This window comes from Sinocyclocheilus anshuiensis, unplaced genomic scaffold (genome assembly GCF_001515605.1).
Source record: "Sinocyclocheilus anshuiensis isolate Anshui unplaced genomic scaffold, SAMN03320099.WGS_v1.1 scaffold279, whole genome shotgun sequence".
Taxonomy (NCBI): Eukaryota; Metazoa; Chordata; class Actinopteri; order Cypriniformes; family Cyprinidae; genus Sinocyclocheilus; species Sinocyclocheilus anshuiensis.
The window spans coordinates 1,000,261-1,009,319 of record NW_015549591.1 but is presented as its reverse complement, the minus strand read 5'-3'; the positions used below and the strand labels follow the sequence as shown (position 1 = coordinate 1,009,319).

Sequence of the window (9,059 nt, the reverse complement as noted above, 5' to 3'; positions counted from 1 at the left end):
AATTTTTCAGATACAGTAGGTTTACTTAACATTTATTTAACATCTTTTGTTGGTTAACATTAATGACACGGATATGTACTTAATTAGGAATGCTGTCCCTTTAAGACGGAAGGCATGCATGTAATACTGACACACGTTCAGTTTTCACCCACCTGTTCACTTAATCCATAACTGACTGTATGTACGTGAGATACTCTACACAATAGACATTTGGACTGCTGTGTGTGTTTGAGCACTGAGAACTGATTGCGCGCCGTATATGAGAACTGAAGAAGTGGAGCCAGCGCGAGAGAGAGCACTGCTATCAGTGCAATTCCACCTATCCCGCCTTCACTAACTTTAAATGAATCGACAACGAATTGTGGCTCCCGGGAAAAACGGGACGTCTGGTCACCTTATCCCTGCCCCTTCGGGTGCCGAGGCCATTGTTTCAGATCACAAGTTCGCATTTTGGTGGCCTATCCATCCACTGCGGCTGCCATACTGAGACTAGATATGCAAACGCCCCTTATCCAATTGCAATCTAATGACAGGGACGCACATTTTGAAGGACAAGACAGTAGCCTATAGGATGTATTTTGAATGTCCGGTAGTCCTCAAATAACATTATAGTCCCGTCTCGTCTTGTTAACGAAGACGCGGCATAAATTTCATCATAGTTTTTATCATCGTATATTAGTTTTAGCTCGTCAACGTCAACGTCTTATATTCACAGAAAAAAATGTTCTTTAACGAATATTTTTCGTCGTCATGTTGATGAAATTAACACTGCACCATATGGTACTTGTCCATATTCACCATTTGATACCAGGTCTCTGCTTATAACTCCATTATCTAAACAGAACAGAAAATGTGCCTGCCATAATTAGCCACTGTGTGTAGACTATTTTAATGTTAATGCAAAAGCTACAGCCAAAGGATAATTGTCTTTATAGAACACACAGTTTGAGCGAAACTGAACTTGCTTGTGCTCTGATACAAAATAAAGCCTAGCATGGCAATTATGGGCCATTAGCCTCATGAACCTCACCACATGTAGCTGGAGAACTTTAAACTAAGTCAGAATGACCACTGAATCATCACACCAATGGTTTGCCCTGGTTTGCTTAAATTTTAGCTGCTCTACCACTTTTTACAGAAGAGCACATGTTGTGCTCATGTAATGGATATAACGGTAGGTGGGGGCATTCCATCTGAACAAAGAGACCCAGGACACAAACCTTCCCACCTTCAATCTCCCTCTATCAGTGCAGATGACAGAAAGAGCCTTTCATTGCAGAAGAGCACAATGACATTACAAGCTGTTCTGCTAGTGAAAAAACACCATACTGTCCAAGTCATTTTCTGCAGGTGCGCTACGATACATTTTGTACTATTCAAGGTGATACAAAACACACACACACACACACACACACTTCTTTAAAAGAAGTCAACTTGTTAATATTTCCTAGAAGAAGAAGAATGTAGTTTTTTTAATAAAACAATATTTGAAGATGTGCAAAATTGCATGTATTAAATATATATATATAAAAAAAATACATAATGGTTATACCACATGACATTTTTAGTCATTAATTTTAATATTTTCTTGAAAATGTTATAAAGTTGTTTTTTTAACCATATGAAAACAATATGAATACAAAGAGAACATTCAATTGTTTTATTATTGTTTATGTTGTTAACATATGAATGTTTGAATCATTTTGTCCACCAAAAGAAAAAGAAAAAAAAAGAAAAGAAAGGTTAAACGTCCTATAATATATAAAATAATTGAACTTTTTTATGACAATACAAGGCTAGTAGAAAGGTTGACAAATGTTGTGGTGATATTCATGAATTAATAATCATTACATTTATTATATTAATATTATTTTTACCCTGTCAAAAGTAAAAACATTTTTGAAAATAAAATTGTGTACAGTTACATGTATTTAAAATATGCTATAAATATTTATATAATGGCTACCTTACATGAAATGTTTAGAGTCATTAATTTTATTCTTTTTAATTTTGAAAATCGTATATATGTTCTTCAAAACCATAGGAAACCAACCTGATTGCAAATGGCACATTTTATTATTGTAGTATTATATGTATTTTATTGTTCTAGTAGCTTTATGGTTGTCTTTTTTTTTTTCTTCTTCTTAATATATGCTGCAAATTCAAGTGTTTAGAATCACAATGCAGTGTACTGAACCAGTGCAGTCTTAGGAAACACTTCATTCACAGCCACAAACTATCTGTCTAGAAGCGGTCTGTGTGGTGTGAAAAGAGCCGTCAGGGAGCATCTTGTTATACTATGAGTGTTAATGAATCTGCTCCATTTGAAACAAAAGCGTCTCCACTTGTTTCCATCTGCCCCTGTCCTGTAATGGGAGGACACACTTACGCCCCCAATAGAGAAATCAATTAAAATACAATTTGTTGAACATCTTACAAAATGTATACAATATGTAATCTGACAACAAGCCTCAGCTAATTGAATTCACATCTATACATTTGTATTTAGCTCATAAGCAGATTATGGCCTGGCTCCTGGTTTCTGTGATTGTGATTATATTTGTTGTGTTGGGTGGGAGGCTGGAAACCCAATCTGTGTGCCAGTATTTCTAATCAAAGCTGAACAGACTAAGCCTGCACAGACCTCCCTCATTAAGGCAATGTGATACGTGGATTGATTTAATGTTGACTTTCATTAATGGGATAGAATAATTCATATTTACACTGGACTTATTGTATATTTTACACCAAACTCTGCCTTCTTAAGATGTGGACTATGCAAAATACCGCCTGACTTGGAAGCAAATTTACACTGGTGTCAGGAGGTGGGAATGACAGCTCATCTGCTCCAATAAGCCTCAAACTGTTCCTTGAATCCAATGTAATCTAATAGATCTAATAGACATTCATCCCATGTGCGGTTTCATTCTAATTACTGTATCTTGGCAACATTTAATTCCCACAGAGCCATGTCTAAGCCTGCCGTCTGACTTCATTTATTTAAAAAAAGTAAACATCATATCAAAGTAGGATAGAATGGTGCTAAAAAAAAAACCTTAAGGGAAATATAATTACATTTGCTTTATGTATAAATTATGTTGCTGCATCAACATTCAGTATATTTTATTGAAAATTGATGGAGCAGCATAATTTGTGTAAAACTAAATGGTAGAAGATATTTGTTTTGAATAAAAGGCATGTAAACCGTTTGGGGTAAAAGCCCAGCAAAAGACTGCCTGGGTCCTGTAGTGTATTGACTTAGTCTTAATATACCAATACTAGTGATATGGCAAAAGTTTTCACCATATGCAAATACTTTTGGATATAGCAATATATTTTTAAGTAACATTTAAGTATTTCATTTCGACAAATGGTACATCAATTTTCTATTTAATCACTTTTGGCATTTCAGTAAGCATTTGATTTATTATATAATAAGATTATTATATTATATTATATTATATTATATTATATTATATTATACATCAATTTTCTATTTAATCACTTTTGGCATTTCAGTAAGCATTTGATTTATTATATAATAAGATTATTATATTATATTATATTATATTATATTATATTATATTATATTATACTATATTATATTATATCATATTATATTATTAACACTGGGTCTCATTCAATAAGCATACGCAAAACCCAAAATCTTGGACACTAAAACTATTATACATTTCCAAAAAAAAGTATGAACAACATAAATCACACATATGAAAAACTGCACATTTTTATGAACAAATTATGATTTTCCAATCAGTCTTTTTTTAACATAACTGCTATTGTTTTATTTAATAATTACTTAGAAACTTGGTTTACTCGACTTTATAAAAACGTAATATATACTGAACAAAATTATAAACGCAACACTTTTGTTTTTGCCCCCATTTTTTATGAGCTAAACTCAAAGATCTAAGACTTTTTCTAAGGCCTATTTCTCTCAAATATTGTTCACAAATCTGTCTAAATCTGTGTTAGTGAGCACTTCTCCTTTGCCGAGATAATCCATCCACCTCACAGGTGTGGCATATCAAGATGCTGATTAGACAGCATGATTATCATGACACCAGCCCAGGACCTCCACATCCAGCATCTTCACCTCCAAGATCGTCTGAGACCAGCCACCCGGACAGCTGCTGCAACAATCGGTTTGCATAACCAAAGAATTTCTGCACAAACTGTCAGAAACCGTCTCAGGGAAGCTCATCTGCATACTCGTCGTCCCCCAATACAGTAAAACTGCACATTTTAGAGTGGCCTTTTATTGTGGCCAGCCTAAGGCACACCTGTGCAATAACCATGCTGTCTAATCAGCATCTTGATATGCCACACCTGTGAGGTGGATGGATTATCTCGGCAAAGGAGAAGTGCTCACTAACACAGATTTAGACAGATTTGTGAACAATATTTGAGAGAAATAGGCCTTTTGTGTACATAGAAAAAGTCTTAGATCTTTGAGTTCAGCTCATGAAAAATGGGGGCAAAAACAAAAGTGTTGCGTTTATAATTGTGTTCAGTGTATATATGTATTCATATAAATCACGGATCTAGACAATTTGTAGTGCATAATTATGAAAGTGCTGTGTTTTTGTTGGTTGCTATTTTGTATTCTAGGACAAAAAAAAAAAAATCAAAGGACCTTTTACTCTAGGTGGTCTTTAACCCTGATGTACCCTGTAATACAGGTGTCTTATATATCTCATATTCGGAATATTTATTGATGCTTTCAAAATAAGACTGCCTAGTAACAAGGAAATATGTTTTGCTTTCTGTTATGCCCCTGTGCATGGGTTCACACAGTATAGCTGCCCCAGCTTAACCTTGTAGAGCATAATAACACTTTTGTGTAATCGGCATTATTCATTTGGTATCTGCACAACCTGTGGTCATGGCGACCACTGATATTGCTACACTGCACGACCTCAAAAACCTGTCGCTCCAATCTCATTTATGATATAAAAGAACATGTCTAGAGCTGAAATACAAAGGCTACAGCAAAACAACCATGTGGCACTTAAATATCATATTGAAGAAAGTAAAGTGAAGGTGTTGAAGCTGAACTTTACTAATTTTGTTCAAAATTATGTTGAGCAAACCTGAACATACAAAATGATTCACGTCATGCAGACAATTGTCCAACTGACTATTTTTGCTATTTCATTGGTAATGCTTTAGTACATGGGACCAATTCTTATTAACTATTTGCTTATTAGCATGCATATTACTAGCATATTGGCTATTTATTAGTAAAGCACATATTCTGCATGACCATATTCTTCAACCCCAATAAAAATAACAACTTCCTTACTAAACAGGAATTAGGAGTTTATTGAGGCAAAAGTCGTAGTTAATAGTTAATTAATAGTGAGAACTGGACTTTAAAATAAAGTGTGATGTTTCATTTTATTTAAAATTAACATTATCATTTTTGTCACTATTTCATTGCATGCAATCGATTTCACATTTCACTGTACATTTGTGTTGCACCAGTATTTTCATTGACCATAACTGGATGTATGAATTCAGATTTTCAATCTATTATCATCCATCCACATATTGCAGATTAACATCTACAAAATAAATAAATAAATAAAAAGTAAAATCTAAATCCATTCAAAAACTATTATTATTGTAACGGACAGACGCAGCACAGAGAGAACCCACATGCACACACAACTTTAATTAAGAAAAGACAAAACTCAGATAATCCACACCATGAGACAGTTCACACAGAAGAAAAAAACACAAAAAAAAACAGGAACATGCAGGAAACAAGACCGGAATCCATAGAACGACCAGCAAAACACAAGTAAAAACCAAGCAGCACTATATATACACACAGACTGACAAGCTAAACAAGATAACAAGGGGGCGTAGCCAGTTGTCATGGGAACACACACGGGTAACTATGGGAACAAACAAGCAAGCTTGGGAAATAGGGCAAACACAGGGGAACCACGAACACAATAGCAGCAGGGAAAACACTTCAAAATACACAGTGAAACGGAAACACAGGCTGGATCATAACAAGTATTGCTGTTGTTGTTGTTGTTATATTACCATTTTACAGTAAGGTTAACTACATTAGTTAACATGAACTAACAATGAAAAATGCATCTAAAGCATTTATTAATTCAGTTCATGTTAAGTTCAAAATTTAGTTACATTATTAAAATCAAAAGTTATACCTTAATATAATTTAATGGACCTAAGCTAACATTAAATTACATTGAACTGTTATTAGTTTATTAACTAATATTAACAAAGATTAATAATGCTGTTACAGGTGTCTTGCTCATGGTTAGTTGATGTTAGTAAATGGATTAACTATTAAAAAGTGGGAATTGTAACATGTTAGTAGTAATAGTATAAAATACAATAATTATTAAAATAAATTTGATTGTTTCAACCCAACATTGGGTGAAATATGGACAAACCCAGCTGTTGGGTGTAGCGAATTAGCTCAAAAGGGAAATGTATATAAATAATTACAATTTATCATTTAGATAATCAGAATATGAATTCGTAGATACCAAAAATTGTATAGGATTGAGGTTACATTAACTAGTGGTTCTATCATAAAGCATGCGTAAAACAGTATACAATACAAAAGACAATATACAAGAACAGTAATGGTATACACAATGACCTGAGGATATGTGTGTTCATTCATAGAAAGGTTTTCCTATGAATTAATTAGAGAAGAGTCCATTTTTATGGGCATTATGTGTCTTTCCTTAGGAGACATGGAGGGAGAGTTGCTCTGCCCACATTCCTTTAAGCAATAAAACTAGTTTTATGTCACTCACGGCTGGGAGACAGTGGTGGCTCTCTGACTGTTGGTTGCCTCCAGGAGTGGTTGTGGTGCCGTGGTGGATGCTGTAGCAAGGTGCAGGTCTTCAAGTTTATGCAGCAGGTGTCAAGGCTGTATCACCTGTCATCCTGAAGTGAGTTGGTCTGGGTAAGATGGTTGTTTTGGGTGTTGTTTGCCAGTAGGCTATCTGTGGTACCTGCAATGTGGAACAGCCGGGTTAGACTCTCACTGGTGAGAGTGCAGGTGGTTCCAGGGGTCGCAGATTTTGTAGTGTGAAGAGAGTTTCAGACTGCCTTAGTGATGGTGCCAGGAGGGCAGCAGGTGGTTGTTAGCCCTCTGTGTAGCTCGAACGTCACTAGAAATCTGATGTAGAGGTTTCGCTGTTGGGCATGTGGGCCCGTTGCTCTATCCAACGTTGTCTGGCTGCTTCTAGGGTGTCAACTGGTTTTAAGGAGTCCGTGTTCAGACTCTGGGTCTGAGAATTCCTTTATGATGGCTTGTTTAAGCTGCTGGTGAGGCCACTCTCAGGATCAGTTCCTTTAATGTCCTCAGGATCTCTGTTGCTGGCCCGTGTGCTCTCCCGAGTCAGTTCTGGGTACTGTGCAGATATGGGCAGGATTTTAACAGTCTCTATAGAGGCAGCGCTGTGTCCTCTGTAGGCCATATGGGCTGAGTTCCGCAGATGTCAGGTGGTCATTGTGCGGGGGAAGGTCATGGCGCTTGGGTGGTGACTCACAATGTGATGCAGATTTCGGGAGGCGGGAAAGTTCTGGAGTTGAAGCCTTCCTCCCTCGTGGCCTGTTTTGTCGTCTGCCGTAGACTCAGAGTTGGCTGCAGCAGGCTTGTTGTAGTTTTTGTAATCCGCTTTGACAGTTTCAGACTGCTGGTACAGGATGTTGTGTGCCTCAAGGCCGGAGGTGATCCTGAGCAGATAGTCTGTCTTGTGCGGTCACATTGGGCAGAGTGCAAGCATAAAAATCCATGTTTTGCAGGTGGGCAAGTGTTGTGGCCCTCTGCAGTATTTAGGTTGCCAGTTGTATTGTCTCTGGCCAGCTTGTTGGGGTCTGTAGGGCCACACGGTGTGTGTGTTTGCAGTGATCCTCTGGAAGGGTCCCTGCCCCACCCCCCTGTGGTTGCTGTCTGGTGAAGTGTGAACAGTGGGCTCTCGCCCCCCCCTCGCAGGTTCAGACTCTTGGATGAGGGGGCCTGGGCCTGCTTGTCAGGGGAAATTCTGTGTCGTGTTTTCCCTGTCTGTTATTTCAGTTAATTTGTGACAATTCACCTTGGCTTCGTTTGACTTTACCCGATTGGTGTTTGGAGTTGTCTCGTTGCTGAGCCAGGACTTGGATTTCAGCTCGGGCTGCTTGCAGGTGGCATTCACAGGCGTCGTTTCGGTTCGCCTGAATTAAACTTTTTCCTTCTGCAGCTGCAGAGGTGGTCTGTTGAATTGTATACTGTTTTGTGTGTGTGTTATGATAGATCACTAGTTAATATAGCCCCACCGATACCATGTTTGGTCTATTTGAATTTGCCTTCTGATGATCCGGGGTGAGGGGGTTTACACTGCTGGCAGTGTGACGTGCAGCAGGGTGACTTTTACTTGAGTCCATGCACAGTCTGTAGGACTGTTTCAGTTATTTCTGGACCATGTCAAGCTCCTCTTTAATGTTGCAGAATTGCTGAGTCAGGGTTTGGACTTCAGCTCTGGCTGCATGCAGATGGTCTTCTAAGGCCTTAACTCTAGTGCCTCTCTCATTAAGTTTCACATATGCTGTTTTTAACAGTGATTTTGTGTGAAACAGTTCTTTTTCCAAGTCCTGTCTGGTGGCTTTTTCAAGCTGCTCTCGGTGTCCAGCAGCTGTTAGCGCCTCCTGAAGACTGGTGATTTCCTTCTGTTGCACCATTCTGTAAGGTTCCTTGCATCTGTTCTGTGCGTTCTCTCGTTGAGCAGGTGCCAGTTCCCTGTAGAACTCTGTGACTTGCAGGTTCAGTTCATTTACCTCCTGTCTGAGGCCCGTGAGGCTGTGTGCCAAGGAGAGGATGATGCTGGCAGATCCTGGTGGTTCAGGCTGAGTGTCAGGTGTCCACTTGTGTCGCTGTCTCGCTTTTCATTTCTCTGCCATTGCAGGTCGTTGGCTGCTTTGGGCTGAAGGATGTCCATTACAGTGCTCTGCTGGGTTTCCAGGTGGCCCTGGTGAGCTGGCAGGGCTGGATGTCTGTGGAATGCCTG

General features: G+C 38.2%; 1 long non-coding RNA gene across 1 annotated transcript; it reads left to right on the top strand.

The window, feature by feature from the left end:
- The first annotated feature begins 7,398 nt into the window (after nucleotides 1-7,398).
- On the top strand, nucleotides 7,399-8,245 carry LOC107658167 (uncharacterized). Its single transcript, XR_001630757.1, has 3 exons — nucleotides 7,399-7,413; nucleotides 7,765-7,767; nucleotides 8,184-8,245. It is a non-coding gene; the product is annotated as an uncharacterized LOC107658167 (long non-coding RNA).
- Nucleotides 8,246-9,059: the final 814 nt, after the last annotated feature.